Consider the following 17,940-nt stretch of genomic DNA (forward strand, 5'->3'; position numbering starts at 1 on the left):
AACATAATTAACGTTAAAAACAAATTACAATTTTTCAGTACCATTTGTTAAAAAAAACTTGTCAGTTACGTGGTTAAGTCCACAATGAATTCTTATTTACACCTAAATAATCTAGAGAAAAGGAATGTGACAACTGAAGTTTTGGATAACACAGCTGTATTTCCATAAAATAAAAGAATAAAGAATTTGCAAGGGTGAAGTTGGATGCAATTCCGTAAACGGACTCAAATAGCAAGTATTAGTAAACTGCACATACGCAGATGCAAATGTAAGCATTTTATAGTATCTCTGTATGAACTACATTGGATGGCTATTGTCCGAATATCTTTCCTTGACATACAGTAGGAGACATAGGCCCTCATTCCGAGTTGATCGGTCGCAAGGCGAATTTAGCAAAGTTACACACGCTAAGCCTACGCCTACTGGGAGTGTATCTTAGCTTCTTAAAATTGCGACCGATGTATTCGCAATATTGCGATTACAAACTACTTTGCAGTTTCTGAGTAACTTCAACCTTACTCTGCCTGTGCGATCAGTTCAGTGCTTGTCGTTCCTGGTTTGACGTCACAAACACACCCAGCGTTCGCCCAGCCACTCCTCCGTTTCTCCAGCCACTCCTGCGTTTTTTCCGGAAACGGTAGCGTTTTCATCCACACGCCCATAAAACGCCGTGTTTCCGCCCAGTAACACCCATTTCCTGTCAATCACATTACGATCGCCGGAGCGATGAAAAAGCCGTGAGTAAAAATACTATCTTCATTGTTAAATTACTTGGCGCAGTCGCAGTGCGAATATTGCGCATGCGTACTAAGCGGATTTTCATTGCGATGCGATGAAAAATACCGACCGATCAACTCGGAATGAGGGCCATAGGTGGCAACTGGGCAGCAACATTTTGGGCACAAGCAAGAGATTTATCTCATGGGACTGTAGCCAAAGTTCTGTGGTTTTTTTTTTAGGGGTGTGGTTTTATAGATCTTTGCAACTTAGATAGTCAATAGGTTGACCTCATATGGTTGACATACAATAAGTTAACAGGTACAAAATGTAACCAGGTCAAATGTGTTTAAGGACGACAGGTAGAAAAGGTCAACAGGGATAAAATATCAACATGGAAATGGTCGACACACTTTTTTTTATGCGTTTTGGCCAAAATTTGTCCATGTAACAGTCTGTAACCACAATTGGTGCAAATGTAGTCCCTCACAGGCTCGATTTGTTTGCCACGCTTCTGGCAAGGTTACTTGCTCCAATACTGCTGCGCTCGACACCAGTTACTATTCTCAATCGTACACCACGTGTATGGTAAATGAAGCAAAAGCTTGAAAAAATAAAAAATCACCAAAAACTTGTGTCTTAAACATGCCACAGACTGAGTAAGATAAATACCTAGTACAACGTCATATGAGACACGCATTTCATGTGCATATTTATTCTTCTATTGTCCGCTTTATCTAATATGTGGACAGTTTTTCATGTACATATAATTATACTTATAGAAAACATAACCTTTATTGATTAAAATGAAGTGACAGTAGGCAAGGAAAGTATTTTATATCACAAACCACCAGATGCTTTTACATTAGGATGTTTGCATAGTTTATCTTACAGCAGAAATATAGAACAGCTCCGTAAATCTAGTTAATTGCTACTTCTTACAGTAAAATGCCTGGGTACATGGGGCTGCCTGTTTTGAAACAGCAGTGATAAATATACAGTTCTTCCCAGATCCTCAAATTAATGTTCAGGCATTCATACACATCACAATCATCTTTGTATTTATATAGAAATAGTCTCCCATAGTGAAAGATCAACTGCATTGTACCATGCAGCCAACCTTCATGATTTACTTTACTGATGTTTTCATTACTATACTAAGGAATTTCAAAGTAGTTTGGCAGCAGGGAATAACTTATTTGTGGGTTTAAGTGATAGAGGATACCAGGAAAGGGGGCTACTGTATGTTACTAAAACTTCATCTTTAATTAACCCTTTCTCTTTTTTTCACCCTAGTTCTGAGGCCATTTTTTAAACATTAGGGCTCATCACATTCCAACATTAACATCACTGATTTTTATGGTACCCACACAATTCTGGTATCCGGATGATAGGGTTGGGTTTGTGATTTTTTTTTTTTTTAGAAGGCTTTGTATTTTCTGAAAATACTATCAGTCTTTTTGCTCATTAAAGTGGCCAAATAAGTTGTACAGAGCAGCTGACATATAACGCAATGGAGCAGGGGGAAGAGGAGCAGGCAGAGAGGGTACAGAGCAGGGCTGAGGACAGACTGATGCGTCCAGGGTCCCTTTATTAGTACAAATCCAAAGTGTTTAGGACACTATGGGGCCGATTTATCACCATCCACTTCTGAGGATGTGGATGTGATGTGATAAAATTGCCCTAATTCGCAATGCGATTATTGATTACATTGCATGGATGTATCAATTGTATGCAGGGACAGAGCTTGCATGAAAGCTCTGTCCCTGCGATGCCACTCCGCAGCATTATCTGCATATTTTTGGTCAAAAAATACCCAGAGTATGTGCTGAGTGTGTGCCACCAACACCACAGGAGAGTCAGGGAGCCCCAATGACCAACAGCCAGGCCCGGATTTCCCACAATGCAACCTAGGCACCCGCCTAGGGTCCCGTGGGTCCCATGGGAGCCTTAGATGGGCCCCATGAAGAAATCTGGCCTGTCCAAAACGTTCCCAGAGTAGAACTGCACGACTATCGTGCAATGTCTTGACATTATGCGGACTTTCACATATACCCAGAGTCCCGTTGTCTGCACTGTGTATGTTAAGTACTTGTAATATACGTGTAATATAAGGCAGTTCTGTCCACTTCAGACCTACCATAAAAAATAACTCCTATAGTGAACTTAAAAAGATTTAAAAAAAAAAACAGGTGGGGGACTGTCTGCCCGTATACTTTTACGACATCTATCAATTGCAGGGTTGTTGGGTAGATAGTGTCTAGCTTGTTAAATTACCCTGGCACCCAGTAATATCACTGTTATATTAGGCAGGCACCCAGTGCTTGCAGTGTGAAAACACAAATGAAAGCCCTGTGTCATGTGGCCTGGGAGAGATAAGTCCTACATAGTGAGTGGTGATGACTTATCACCATAGTTATATGTCACAGGTACTAAGCAGGGCACGGTCGCACACATTACTGTGCATGTACCCTAACCCACCACACCACCAGCTCCTTGTGTCCACATCACAGCCCCCACTGCTGATGCCACCTTGTAGCAACCTTCTAATGGGGAGAGGGCCACCCACCATTATGGTGCTAAGAGGGAACAAATTTGGATTAGGGTGTTAGGGTTAGTTTAGGGTTTTGGGTTAGGTAATATGGATAGGGTATTAGAGTTGGTGTAGTGGTTTGGTTTAGGGTTTTAGGATTAATTTAGATGTTAGGGTATTAGGGCTTTTTAGGGTTTTGGGTTAGGAATAGGGTATTAGGGTTGTGTAGGGTTTAATGGATTTGGTTTGGGGTTAGTTGTCATTACCCGGTGCCTTACCAGGGGATTGGAGCCACGGGGACTGCCGATCAGGTGGCTGACGGGCAGCGTCCGTGCCTGGCTGCTGAGGCGAAGGGCTGCCGCAGCGGGTCAGTTCGCGGTGGCAGAGGGCTGCTGCGGTGGGCTCACTTGCATGGTATGCAACTGCTGGGAGGCCAGGGGAGGCGGCCTGGTTCTGTAGCACTACTTGGTGTGTCTGCTGCACAGGGACCGCCATGTTGGAGACCAAAGTTCTGGCCAATAGCACAGTCTTCTCATTGTGTCCAGCCAATCCAGGGAGGTCTCTCCTAATAAAAGGGAGCTGGTTTATGATATGGGTGTCAGTGCTTCAGGTTACTACTTAAGTGCAGGTGCTTTAGCTCTGTGCTCCCAGGTTACTCCGGTACCTTGGTTACTCTCTAGTGTTGCTCTGCCTTTGCTTTTCAAGTTGCAGTAGTCCCACCATTCCTAACCTTCTATTACCTGTGGGGACACTCCCGGGAACCCCGATCCATCAAAGGGTCTCTGGTCACAGACAGTCACCGTGTTCTTCAACCTCATCTTTCAAGCCACAGTTCATTATCTTCAGTGTTCTTCAGCCTCGTCTTGCAAACCACAGCTCACAGTCTCCAGTTCATTATCTTGAGTGTTCTTTAGCCTCATCTTTCAAGCCACAGTTCACAGCCCACAGTTCATTATCTTGGGTGTTCTTCAGCCTCGTCTTTCCAACCACAGCTCACAGTCTCCAGTTCATTATCTTCGGTGTTCTTTAGCCTCGTCTTTCAAACCACAACTCACAGTCTCCAGTTCATTATCTTCAGTGTTCTTCAGCCTCGTCTTTCTAACCACAGCTTACAGTCCTCAGTTTGTTATCTTCAGTGTTCTTCTAGTCTCAAGGTCCTCTTCTTTAGGTGCTCCTATCCCATGAGAAGGAACTATATCCAGCCGCCTTGTCTTCTTCACTCACTAGTGTTCGCTTCCTCAGGCAAACCTCAGTCGCTGGATCCAAATTCCAAGCCGAGCCTGACATTAGGGTATTAGGGTTAGGGGTTATGGCTAGGGTGAGATTTGGAGCTAGGTATGAGTCAGGATCATGCAACTGAGCGATTATTGGTAGACTGCGTGCGTGCCATGGTCACACTACACATGCACCAAGGTACTTTTGTGATGCCCTTCGCAATCAGGAATGAAAATATAGTGCTATGGATTGTTTGAAGGAGGGGGCCTCAAACAGGTATTTTGCCTAGGGCCCCATAAGGTCTAAATCCAGCTCCGCCAACAGCCCGCAGCGGAGCACTGATCACTGGTCCATGGGTAGGTTTTTTGTTTTTTTCCACAGTAATCAGCTTGCAGAAGTAGAGAATCCGCAGTGAGCCCTGTGATTACGCTGAAGATGTCATAATTATCACAGGGCTCACTGCAGTATTTTTTTACATTTTGTTTTAGTAAATTTGGTCAGATCAGATTTCCCATTGTAAGTATGGGATATGCGGTCTGGTTACTAAAAAAAAAAAAAAGTGAATAAAAGGGTTTGGAGCAGTTTTTTCATGAAAAAGGAGCAGTTTTTCATGAAAACTGCTCCAAAAACCCTTAGATATATTAAGGTGAAAACACCCTTTTTTTCATTATTTTAGTTAAAAAAAAAAAAAAAAAGTTAATAAATGTTCCTGTTAAAGCGACAGTATGCAGCTACAATCCAAATAAGACACTAAGGACCTCATTCAGTAAAGATTGCAAATTCTCCTTTTTTATCAGAATTTGCAATCCTTTGACTCACATGCTGGGGCTGCCTATTGCAGGACAATGCTGCCCAGCATGCTCTCCCCCCCCCCCCCCCCCATCTCCAACCACGCACTTATTTGCGATTGCACCGCAATTAGTGTGTGGTTGCAGAAATTAGGGAAGCCTCCTGCCGGTGCAGCCACCCCCGATCATGCCCACACCACACCCCCCCATTCGTGCTGCTACGCCTCCATTTCCCCGCCGCCACCCCCGCAATGCTCTATCTCCGCCTTGGAAGCAGAGCATTGCCGCCCCACAAACACCTCTGCCTGTCAATCAGGCAGAGGCATTTGTAATTACTGCGGGTCATTCGCAGTAAATGCGGTCGCATGCGCAGGACGGGACCTGCACATTCGCCCGCAGGTTGCAATCCATCCTGAATTAGCCCCTAAATTCAGAAAAATTTATGAAAGTCTGTAAATTGCACCATGTGGCGAATAGTCTGTCGTGCTAGCAATCTCATGCCATATGGCACTAAAGGGATAGGTGCATGTGGACTGTAACAAGACATCTGTACCAACGCTGTATTTCATTCAGGGGCTTCTGTACTTAAAATATGTGAAACAAATCTCAATAGTGCTGCTGCTAGTCAACTGCCTCCAATGATCAGCCAACTGGAATAAAGTTAGTTTATTTAATATTTACCTAACACATGGATTATTAATCATTAGCTAAATGCTATTAACTCATACTGTACAATCAGTGGTGGTATTTGCTGTGGGCTAGCAGGCCGGCCCCCTACCCATAGTTACCCCCTAACCTCCCTTATACCTCCCCATCCATAGTAACCCCTTGACCCCCCTTATACCCACCTGCCCATAGTTACCCCCTGACCTCCGGCAGGCGAAGCAAAATGCCCGATAACAGCCCGATTTTCATCCGAAAACGGGGCTATTTCACACGAAAACACACAGGTTTCACTGAACCTGTGTGTTTACAGATGAAAATGCAGGTTTTACCGGCCGAGCAAATTAAATAGCCCGACCGAAGAAACATCGGGGGTTTTTACTCCCGATGTCTCTTCGGGCCAAATTAAATATCCCCCACTGTGTCACAGCTGGACAAGAAAGCTGGTGAGTGACAGGCCGGGGACAGTGGCAGTAACGTGTGAAAGGGGCTCTACCTGGTGCACTGTGTAGAACAGCAGAGCCGGCCATAGGCATAGGCAAACTAGGCAATTGCCTAGGGCATTTGATATGCCTAGGGGCATCAGCAGCTTCTGCTGATTAAAATGATATGCGGCATGCCTATATTCTGTGTGTAGCATTTCATATGCAGATACAGCCACAGTCTCACACAGTATATAGGCATGCTGCATATCATTTTAATCAGCAGAAGCTGCTTGTGCATCCTAGCCACATAGCAATGCAAATAAGATGCATTTTCATAAAAAAGATGCCCGACGTTAGCATTGATGCAAGATTTGTGAGGACACATCTGTATCCAAGCAGAGGCAGAGGTCACAGTGTTAGTGGAAGTGTGAGTGCTGTGTGCATGTGAGTGGGTTGGTTGTGCAGTAGTGTTCGGAATATGTGTAAGGAGCATTATGTGTGTCATGTAAAAATGCATTAATAATGTGCAACATATGTGTAAAGGGCCACTATGTGTGTCATTATGTGTATAAAGGCATTAATAATGTGCGGTATATGTATAACAGGGTACTACTGTATGTGTGTCATTATGTGTATTGGGGCACTAATAATGTGCAGCAAATGTGTAGGGGTCACTATGTGTGTCATTATGTGTATAAGGGCATTAATAATGTGCGGCATATGTGTAAGGGACATTATGTGTAAAAGGGCATTAATAAAGGTTGTCATAATGTGTAAGGTGCATTATGTTTATAAGGACATTAATGTGTCTCATATGTGTAAGGGGCATTACTGTGTGGAATTGTGTATAAATGCATTACTAATGTTTGGCATTATGTGTATAAGGTGCTCTACTATGTGGCGTTGCATATAGAAAGGGCACTACTGTGTCGTCTAATGTGAATAAAGAGCAAAAAGGTGTGGTGTAATGTGAATAAGGAGCAATTCAGTGTGATGTAATGTGAATAAGGGGCTCTACTGTGAGGAGTAACGTTTATAAGGTAAAGTGATACTACTGTGGGATGTAATATGAATTATGGACACTATAGCAAGATAAAATGTGAATAAAGTTGCAGTACTGTGTGGCGTAATTGGAATTGGGGTTACTATTGTATGGCCATGCCCCTTCCCAGCAAGAAGATGCCCCTTTTTGGGCTATGCATCAAATGTGTGAACTGTTCCTATTTAAAATATAGGGGGTACAAGGACTGCTATGGGTGAGGGGTGATGGTGCTGGGAAAGAGGTGCAAGGTCAGAGGCAGAACCAGCGGTGGTGCTAGGGGGCACCAGACAAAATCTTGCCTAGGGCATCATATTGGTTAGGGCCGGCTCTGTATAACAGGCTCTACCTGGCGTAACATGTGTAAGGGCTTTACCTGGCATAATGTGTATAAGGGGCTCTACTCTACTGTGGTGTAATGCATGTAACGGGCTCTAACATGGCATAATGTATATAAGGGTTACTACTGTGTAGTGTAATGTGACTAACGGACACTACTGTGAAGAAGTGTAATGGAAATTGGTACTATTATGTGGCCACGCCCCTTCCCTATGAAGCCATGCCCCTATACTTTTGGCGCACGCCTTCAGTATGCACTGGCCCTGTTTTTAATGGGGGCGGGGGGGTGCGCATAAGAAAAAGTTTGCCCCGGGCGCCGCAAGGTCTAGAACCAGCCCTGTGTACAATTATAAAATAGACTTCACGTTTTTTTGCATGATACAAGACCAGAGGTGCAAGTATGCGGGTACTCTCGGGTACGGAGTACCCTTAAGAATTTGGCAGCGGGTACGCAGTACCATCTGCCACACACTTTGCCATTACTGCAATTATAATGTGCCACAAAGCAACAAGACCATGGTGCTTGGTAGCATGACGGCTACTCCCACTGTGTCAGGGTTACTGGGAGTGCGACAGTGGCTGTATTTTCCTGTTATAATGGAGGCATTACTAATTTAGAGATGAGCGCCTGAAATTTTTCGGGTTTTGTGTTTTGGTTTTGGGTTCGGTTCCGCGGCCGTGTTTTGGGTTCGACCGCGTTTTGGCAAAACCTCACCGAATTTTTTTTGTCGGATTCGGGTGTGTTTTGGATTCGGGTGTTTTTTTCAAAAAACCCTAAAAAACTGCTTAAATCATAGAATTTGGGGGTCATTTTGATCCCATATTATTATTAACCTCAAAAACCATAATTTCCACTCATTTTCAGTCTATTCTGAATACCTCACACCTCACAATATTATTTTTAGTCCTAAAATTTGCACCGAGGTCGCTGGATGACTAAGCTAAGCGACCCTAGTGGCCGACACAAACACCTGGCCCATCTAGGAGTGGCACTGCAGTGTCACGCAGGATGTCCCTTCCAAAAAACCCTCCCCAAACAGCACATGACGCAAAGAAAAAAAGAGGCGCAATGAGGTAGCTGACTGTGTGAGTAAGATAAGCGACCCTAGTGGCCGACACAAACACCGGGCCCATTTAGGAGTGTCACTGCAGTGTCACGCAGGATGTCCCTTCCAAAAAACCCTCCCCAAACAGCACATGACGCAAAGAAAATAAGAGGCGCAATGAGGTAGCTGTGTGAGTAAGATTAGCGACCCTAGTGGCCGACACAAACACCGGGCCCATCTAGGAGTGGCACTGCAGTGTCACGCAGGATGTCCCTTCCAAAAAACCCTCCCCAAACAGCACATGACGCAAAGAAAAAAAGAGGCGCAATGAGGTAGCTGTGTGAGTAAGATTAGCGACCCTAGTGGCCGACACAAACACCGGGCCCATTTAGGAGTGTCACTGCAGTGTCACGCAGGATGTCCCTTCCAAAAAACCCTCCCCAAACAGCACATGATGCAAAGAAAATAAGAGGCGCAATGAGGTAGCTGTGTGAGTAAGATTAGCGACCCTAGTGGCCGACACAAACACCGGGCCCATTTAGGAGTGTCACTGCAGTGTCACGCAGGATGTCCCTTCCAAAAAACCCTCCCCAAACAGCACATGACGCAAAGAAAATAAGAGGCGCAATGAGGTAGCTGTGTGAGTAAGATTAGCGACCCTAGTGGCCGACACAAACACCGGGCCCATTTAGGAGTGGCACTGCAGTGTCACGCAGGATGTCCCTTCCAAAAAACCCTCCCCAAACAGCACATGACGCAAAGAAAATAAGAGGCGCAATGAGGTAGCTGTGTGAGTAAGATAAGCGACCCTAGTGGCCGACACAAACACCGGGCCCATTTAGGAGTGGCACTGCAGTGTCACGCAGGATGTCCCTTCCAAAAAACCCTCCCCAAACAGCACATGACGCAAAGAAAAAAAGAGGCGCAATGAGGTAGCTGTGTGAGTAAGATTAGCGACCCTAGTGGCCAACACAAACACCGGGCCCATCTAGGAGTGGCACTGCAGTGTCACGCAGGATGGCCCTTCCAAAAAACACTCCCCAAACAGCACATTGTCACGATCCGGGTATCTGGACGCCATTTCTTACCCATCAGATGCCTCCTAAGGCTGGCTCAGCGCTCCAGGACCGGATCCCATCTGTTATCCTGATGTGTACATTCCTGTATCCTCTCCTGTCACTCTGGGACGCTGTCACAGTAAACGCCATATTACACCTGGCATGGCGTCTCCCGCGGCCTCCGCCGCCGTCCCTGAACTTCTGCATGCAGAGTGTCTGAGTGGCGATTACGTCAGCCGCGGCCTCCGCTGTGTCCGCGTGGTTGGATGTGCATCTGTCAGCCTGGCGCCTCCTGTCTCCGGTGGCCGGCGCCGCCATTACTGTTTGCATTACCACATGGATTACAAACCAAACTTCCCTCCAAGTGTCTGCATGGGCGCAGCCATCTTGGATTCTGTCAGCTGATCATTTCCACCAATCTGTTCTCAGTATTGATAATCTGCATAATTGCCTAGCCAATCCCTTCCTTGCTGCAGGTATAAATACACTGTGCCTGAGCAAGGAAGACGTCAGTGCTTTGGTTGTCAAACCTAGTTCCTGTTTGTCTCTCTCCTGTGATTGTCTTCCAGGTTCCAGCTCCTGTCTCAAGACTTCCACCATAGAGACCCGCACCAGCATTCCACCTGCGGTGTAGCCTGACTCTCCAATCCATTGTGGATTCATCTGTTTCCAGCTACAACATTACCTGCTTCCAGCTCAGCTTCCAGCAGAGTACAGCTTCCCTTAAAGGGCCGGTGTCCTTTCTACACTTTACCACTCTCCACCGGTATTATTATTTCTCCGCTCTCAAGTTCTACATTTCAGTTCATATTTCATCGCTCCCAAGTTCATTTATTATTTAACTGGTTCCAGCCAGTATCCACTCCGTGCTAACAACAGTCTGGTTCCAGCCAGTATCCACAGCAGCTGTTTTATCTTCAGCAACCCAGCTTTTCCTGGAACACCAGCTGGCACAATCCTGGGTTATCTCCATTGCTACAGTCGGGCCTGGTAAGGACTTTCCATCTAGAAGATCATAAGAACTATCTCACACTACCAGTGCCCTGTGGCTCCTGCCATCCTGTAGTACCCAGGAACTGTATTTATTCTTTGCTGACTTTTACGTTTTCTTTTACTGCTGCTGTGTTGCGGAGTTGTCATAATAAACATCATTGACTTTTATCCAAGTTGTCGTGGTCACGCCTTCGGGCAGTTATTATTCATGTTACTTACATGTCCAGGGGTCTGATACAACCTCCCAGGTTCCGGTACATCTCAGCCCCTACAACTGAGGCTGCCTTCCGTCAGCTCAGGCCCTCAGTTGTGACAGTAAGCACTGACCTAATGAATCCAGCCGGAGACCAGGATCAAGCGGCCAGGCCGATGCAAGAACTGGCAGCCCGACTAGAACATCAGGAGGCTGCACAGGGCCACATCATCCGCTGTCTCCAGGATCTCTCTACTCGGCTGGATGGGATTCAGACAACTCTCCGTGGATCAGGCGCGTCTGGTGCGTCAACCACAGTGACTCCAGCTATAACCCCACCCACCTTACCCATTTCTGCTCCACGTCTTCATCTTCCAACGCCAGCAAAATTTGACGGATCTCCAAGATTCTGCAGGGGATTTCTCAACCAGTGTGAGATTCAGTTTGAGCTACAACCTGGCAATTTTCCCAGTGACCGTACAAAAATTGCCTACATTATTTCTCTTCTCAGTGGCTCAGCCCTTGATTGGGAATCACCGTTATGGGAGAGGTCCGACACCCTGCTATCTTCCTACACTGCCTTCGTGTCAACATTCAGGCGCATCTTCGACGAGCCAGGCCGGGTAACCTCAGCTTCATCCGATATTCTCCGTTTACGCCAGTGGTCACGTACTGTAGGACAATATCTGATACAGTTCCAGATCCTGGCATCCGAACTGGCATGGAACGACGAGGCCCTGTATGCTGCATTCTGGCATGGCTTATCTGAGCGTATTAAAGATGAGTTAGCTACCAGAGACTTACCTTCTAAGTTAGATGAGCTAATCTCACTCTGCACGAAAGTTGATTTACGTTTCAGAGAGAGAGCAACTGAGCGTGGAAGATCATCTGCTCCAAAATCTTCTGCTCCTCCTCCTCGTCAACTGTCACCATCTAAAGATGAGCCCATGCAACTTGGCCGTTCCCGTTTAACTCCTGCCGAGCGCCGAAGACGTCTCTCTGAGTCTCTTTGCCTTTACTGTGCAGCTCCGTCTCACACCATCAATGCCTGTCCCGAACGTCCGGGAAAACTCCAAACCCTAGCTCGCCCAGGAGAGGGCCGGCTAGGAATAATGATCTCCTCTCCATCTCCTCATGATTGTAATCTCCCAGTGTCGCTCCAAATTGCTCAACGTTATCGGAACGTCATTGCCCTCCTTGATTCCGGAGCAGCTGGGAACTTTATTACCGAAGCCTATGTTAAACGGTGGTCCCTACCCACCGAGAGACTTCCTTCGTCCATCTCCTTAACTGCCGTGGATGGCAGTAAAATTTTTGATACAGTTATTGCTCTAAGGACTCTACCAGTTCGTCTGAGAGTGGGAGTTCTTCATTCCGAACTTATTTCACTTTTAGTGATTCCAAGAGCCACACATCCTGTGGTCCTGGGCCTTCCATGGCTCCGTCTTCACAATCCTACAATTGATTGGACGACTACGCAAATCCTGGCATGGGGTTCCTCCTGTGCTGAGACATGTTTGTTTAAAGTATTGCCTGTCTGTTCTTCCTCCCCCAGGTCGTCTGATGTTCCACCTCCTCCATATCAAGATTTCACGGATGTGTTCAGTAAAGCTTCTGCTGATATCCTTCCTCCTCATAGAGAATGGGACTGTCCGATTGATCTCGTTCCAGGGAAGGTTCCACTTCGAGGCCGAACTTATCCGTTGTCTCTGCCTGAGACGCATTCTATGGAGGAATATATTAAAGAGAACCTAGCAAAGGGGTTCATTCGACCTTCTTCTTCTCCAGCCGGCGCAGGCTTCTTTTTTGTAAAAAAGAAAGATGGTGGTCTGCGGCCGTGCATCGACTACAGAGGTTTGAACGACATTACCATCAAGAACCGTTATCCTTTACCCCTGATTACTGAGCTCTTTGACAGAGTTAGCGGAGCTACCATCTTTACAAAGCTGGACTTGCGAGGTGCATACAATCTCATCCGGATCCGTGAGGGTGACGAGTGGAAGACCGCCTTTAACACCCGTGACGGACATTATGAGTACCTCGTCATGCCCTTCGGATTGAGCAATGCTCCAGCTGTCTTCCAGCATTTTGTCAATGAGATCTTCAGAGACATTCTATACCGTCATTTCGTGGTCTATCTAGACGATATCCTCATTTTTGCCAACGATTTAGAGGAACATCGTTTTTGGGTTAAAGAGGTTCTGTCCCGTCTCCGTGTCAATCATCTCTATTGCAAATTAGAAAAATGCGTCTTTGAAGTCAAGTCCATTCCGTTTCTAGGGCACATTGTGTCCGGTTCCGGACTAGAGATGGATCCTGAGAAACTACAAGCAATCCAAAATTGGCCGGTACCCTTAACCCTCAAAGGGGTCCAGAGGTTCTTAGGGTTCGCCAACTATTACCGAAAGTTTATACGAGACTTTTCCACCATTGTGGCGCCTATTACTGCTTTCACTAAGAAGGGTGCTAACCCGTCCAAGTGGTCTGAAGAAGCCAGGCAAGCATTTCATCTTTTAAAACAAAGGTTCATCTCTGCGCCTGTTCTGAAACAGCCTGACATCGACTCTCCTTTCATCTTAGAGGTGGATGCCTCCTCCGTTGGAGTAGGAGCGGTGTTATCTCAGAGGGCTAAAGATGGCCATTTACACCCTTGCAGTTTCTTCTCCCGGAAGTTCTCCCCAGCTGAGCGCAACTATGCCATTGGCGACCAGGAGTTGCTAGCCATCAAGCTCGCTCTAGAAGAGTGGAGGTATCTGTTGGAGGGAGCTTCTCATTCAATCACCATACTTACAGACCACAAGAACCTTTTATACCTGAAGGGCGCACAATGTCTCAACCCTCGTCAGGCCAGATGGGCACTTTTCTTTTCCAGGTTCGACTTTAAACTCCAGTTCTGTCCGGGCTCTCAGAATCGCAAGGCCGATGCCCTTTCCCGCTCATGGGAGCAAGAAAATGAGTCAGAGTCTTCAGACAAGCATCCTATTATAAATCCGTTGGCATTCTCCACGGTAGGGATGGACTCTACGCCCCCATCAGGGAAAAGTTTTGTGAAGCCGATGCTAAGGAAGAAGCTCATGCATTGGGCCCATGCTTCCCGTTTTGCCGGACATACAGGTATCCAAAAAACCCTGGAGTTTATCTCTAGGTCCTATTGGTGGCCAACTCTGAAAAAGGACGTCTTGGAGTTTATTGCATCTTGCCCAAAGTGTGCCCAACATAAAGTATCCCGCCAGTCGCCTGCGGGGCAACTGGTTCCACTATCCGTTCCCCGTCGACCATGGACCCACTTGTCGATGGATTTCATTACAGACTTACCCATGTGCAACAAGTTCAATACCATCTGGGTGGTAGTTGACCGGTTCACCAAGATGGCACACTTCATTCCTCTCACCGGTCTTCCGTCAGCTTCCAAGTTGGCTCAAGTATTCATACAAGAGATCTTCCGACTCCACGGTCTTCCTGAAGAAATTATCTCAGATCGAGGAGTTCAATTCACAGCCAAATTCTGGCGAAGTTTATGTCAAGTCCTCCAAGTCAAGCTAAAGTTTTCCACGGCTTACCATCCTCAGACCAATGGTCAAACCGAGAGGGTGAATCAGGACTTGGAGGCCTTCCTCCGTATCTATGTGTCCTCCTCTCAAGATGACTGGGTTCAATTACTTCCCTGGGCCGAGTTCTGTCATAACAACCAGTATCATTCTTCATCTGCTTCAACACCATTCTTCACTAACTTTGGATTCCACCCTAAAGTCCCTGAGTTCCAACCGCTTCCAGCAACTTCTGTTCCCGCAGTGGATATCACCTTGCATCAGTTTGCCAATATCTGGAAGAGCGTACGATCAGCTCTGCTCAAGGCATCGTTCAGGTACAAGAAGTTTGCGGATAAGAAGCGTCGAGCAGTTCCTGCTCTCAAGGTGGGTGATCGGGTATGGTTATCCACGAAGAATTTGAGGTTAAGAGTTCCCAGTATGAAGTTTGCACCTCGCTATATCGGTCCTTTCAAGATTGAACAAGTCATCAATCCTGTTGCTTACAGACTCCAGTTGCCTCCTTTCTTAAAAATACCCAGGACATTCCATGTTTCCCTGTTGAAACCGCTGATCTTGAATCGGTTTCATTCCTCACTTCCTCCAACTCCGAAAGTCCAAACTCAACGAGGCGTTGAGTATGAAGTGGCCAAGATCCTGGACTCACGTCACCGTTACGGTCAACTACAATATCTTATTGACTGGAAGGGTTATGGTCCTGAGGAACGTTCATGGACCAATGCTTCTGATGTCCATGCTCCTGCCTTGGTCCGGAGATTCCATTCCAAGTTTCCTCAAAAGCCAAAGAAGTGTCCTGGGGCCACTCCTAAAGGGGGGGTGCTGTCACGATCCGGGTATCTGGACGCCATTTCTTACCCATCAGATGCCTCATAAGGCTGGCTCAGCGCTCCAGGACCGGATCCCATCTGTTATCCTGATGTGTACATTCCTGTATCCTCTCCTGTCACTCTGGGACGCTGTCACAGTAAACGCCATATTACACCTGGCATGGCGTCTCCCGCGGCCTCCGCCGCCGTCCCTGAACTTCTGCATGCAGAGTGTCTGAGTGGCGATTACGTCAGCCGCGGCCTCCGCTGTGTCCGCGTGGTTGGATGTGCATCTGTCAGCCTGGCGCCTCCTGTCTCCGGTGGCCGGCGCCGCCATTACTGTTTTCATTACCACATGGATTACAAACCAAACTTCCCTCCAAGTGTCTGCATGGGCGCAGCCATCTTGGATTCTGTCAGCTGATCATTTCCACCAATCTGTTCTCAGTATTGATAATCTGCATAATTGCCTAGCCAATCCCTTCCTTGCTGCAGGTATAAATACACTGTGCCTGAGCAAGGAAGGCGTCAGTGCTTTGGTTGTCAAACCTAGTTCCTGTTTGTCTCTCTCCTGTGATTGTCTTCCAGGTTCCAGCTCCTGTCTCAAGACTTCCACCATAGAGACCCACACCAGCATTCCACCTGCGGTGTAGCCTGACTCTCCAATCCATTGTGGATTCATCTGTTTCCAGCTACAACATTACCTGCTTCCAGCTCAGCTTCCAGCAGAGTACAGCTTCCCTTAAAGGGCCGGTGTCCTTTCTACACTTTACCACTCTCCACCGGTATTATTATTTCTCCGCTCTCAAGTTCTACATTTCAGTTCATATTTCATCGCTCCCAAGTTCATTTATTATTTAACTGGTTCCAGCCAGTATCCACTCCGTGCTAACAACAGTCTGGTTCCAGCCAGTATCCACAGCAGCTGTTTTATCTTCAGCAACCCAGCTTTTCCTGGAACACCAGCTGGCACAATCCTGGGTTATCTCCATTGCTACAGTCGGGCCTGGTAAGGACTTTCCATCTAGAAGATCATAAGAACTATCTCACACTACCAGTGCCCTGTGGCTCCTGCCATCCTGTAGTACCCAGGAACTGTATTTATTCTTTGCTGACTTTTACGTTTTCTTTTACTGCTGCTGTGTTGCGGAGTTGTCATAATAAACATCATTGACTTTTATCCAAGTTGTCGTGGTCACGCCTTCGGGCAGTTATTATTCATGTTACTTACATGTCCAGGGGTCTGATACAACCTCCCAGGTTCCGGTACATCTCAGCCCCTACAACTGAGGCTGCCTCCCGTCAGCTCAGGCCCTCAGTTGTGACACACATGACGCAAAGAAAAAAAGAGGCGCAATGAGGTAGCTGTGTGAGTAAGATTAGCGACCCTAGTGGCCGACACAAACACCGGGCCCATCTAGGAGTGGCACTGCAGTGTCACGCAGGATGGCCCTTCCAAAAAACACTCCCCAAACAGCACATGACGCAAAGAAAAAAAGAGGCGCAATGAGGTAGCTGTGTGAGTAAGATTAGCGACCCTAGTGGCCGACACAAACACCGGGCCCATCTAGGAGTGGCACTGCAGTGTCACGCAGGATGGCCCTTCCAAAAAACCCTCCTCAAACAGCACATGACGCAAAGAAAAAAAGAGGCGCAATGAGGTAGCTGACTGTGTGAGTAAGATAAGCGACCCTAGTGGCCGACACAAACACCGGGCCCATTTAGGAGTGTCACTGCAGTGTCACGCAGGATGTCCCTTCCAAAAAACCCTCCCCAAACAGCACATGACGCAAAGAAAAATAAAAGAAAAAAGAGGTGCAAGATGGAATTGTCCTTGGGCCCTCCCACCCACCCTTATGTTGTATAAACAAAACAGGACATGCACACTTTAACCAACCCATCATTTCAGTGACAGGGTCTGCCACACGACTGTGACTGATATGACGGGTTGGTTTGGACCCCCCCCAAAAAAGAAGCAATTAATCTCTCCTTGCACAAACTGGCTCTACAGAGGCAAGATGTCCACCTCATCATCATCCTCCGATATATCACCGTGTACATCCCCCTCCTCACAGATTATCAATTCGTCCCCACTGGAATCCACCATCTCAGCTCCCTGTGTACTTTGTGGAGGCAATTGCTGCTGGTCAATGTCTCCGCGGAGGAATTGATTATAATTAATTTTAATGAACATCATCTTCTCCACATTTTCTGGATGTAACCTCGTACGCCGATTGCTGACAAGGTGAGCGGCGGCACTAAACACTCTTTCGGAGTACACACTTGTGGGAGGGCAACTTAGGTAGAATAAAGCCAGTTTGTGCAATGGCCCCCAAATTGCCTCTTTTTCCTGCCAGTATAAGTATGGACTGTGTGACGTGCCTACTTGGATGCGGTCACTCATATAATCCTCCACCATTCTTTCAATGGTGAGAGAATCATATGCAGTGACAGTAGACGACATGTCCGTAATCGTTGTCAGGTCCTTCAGTCCGGACCAGATGTCAGCATCAGCAGTCGCTCCAGACTGCCCTGCATCACCGCCAGCGGGTGGGCTCGGAATTCTGAGCCTTTTCC

General features: G+C 46.9%; 1 protein-coding gene across 2 annotated transcripts in view; it reads left to right on the top strand.

Annotated features, from left to right (window-relative positions):
- OGDHL (oxoglutarate dehydrogenase L) overlaps positions 1-17,940 on the top strand; it is a 245,586-nt gene that overhangs the window by 353 nt on the left and 227,293 nt on the right. The window lies entirely within an intron of this gene.

Source organism: Pseudophryne corroboree, chromosome 3 (assembly GCF_028390025.1).
Source record: "Pseudophryne corroboree isolate aPseCor3 chromosome 3, aPseCor3.hap2, whole genome shotgun sequence".
Lineage (NCBI taxonomy): Eukaryota > Metazoa > Chordata > Amphibia > Anura > Myobatrachidae > Pseudophryne > Pseudophryne corroboree.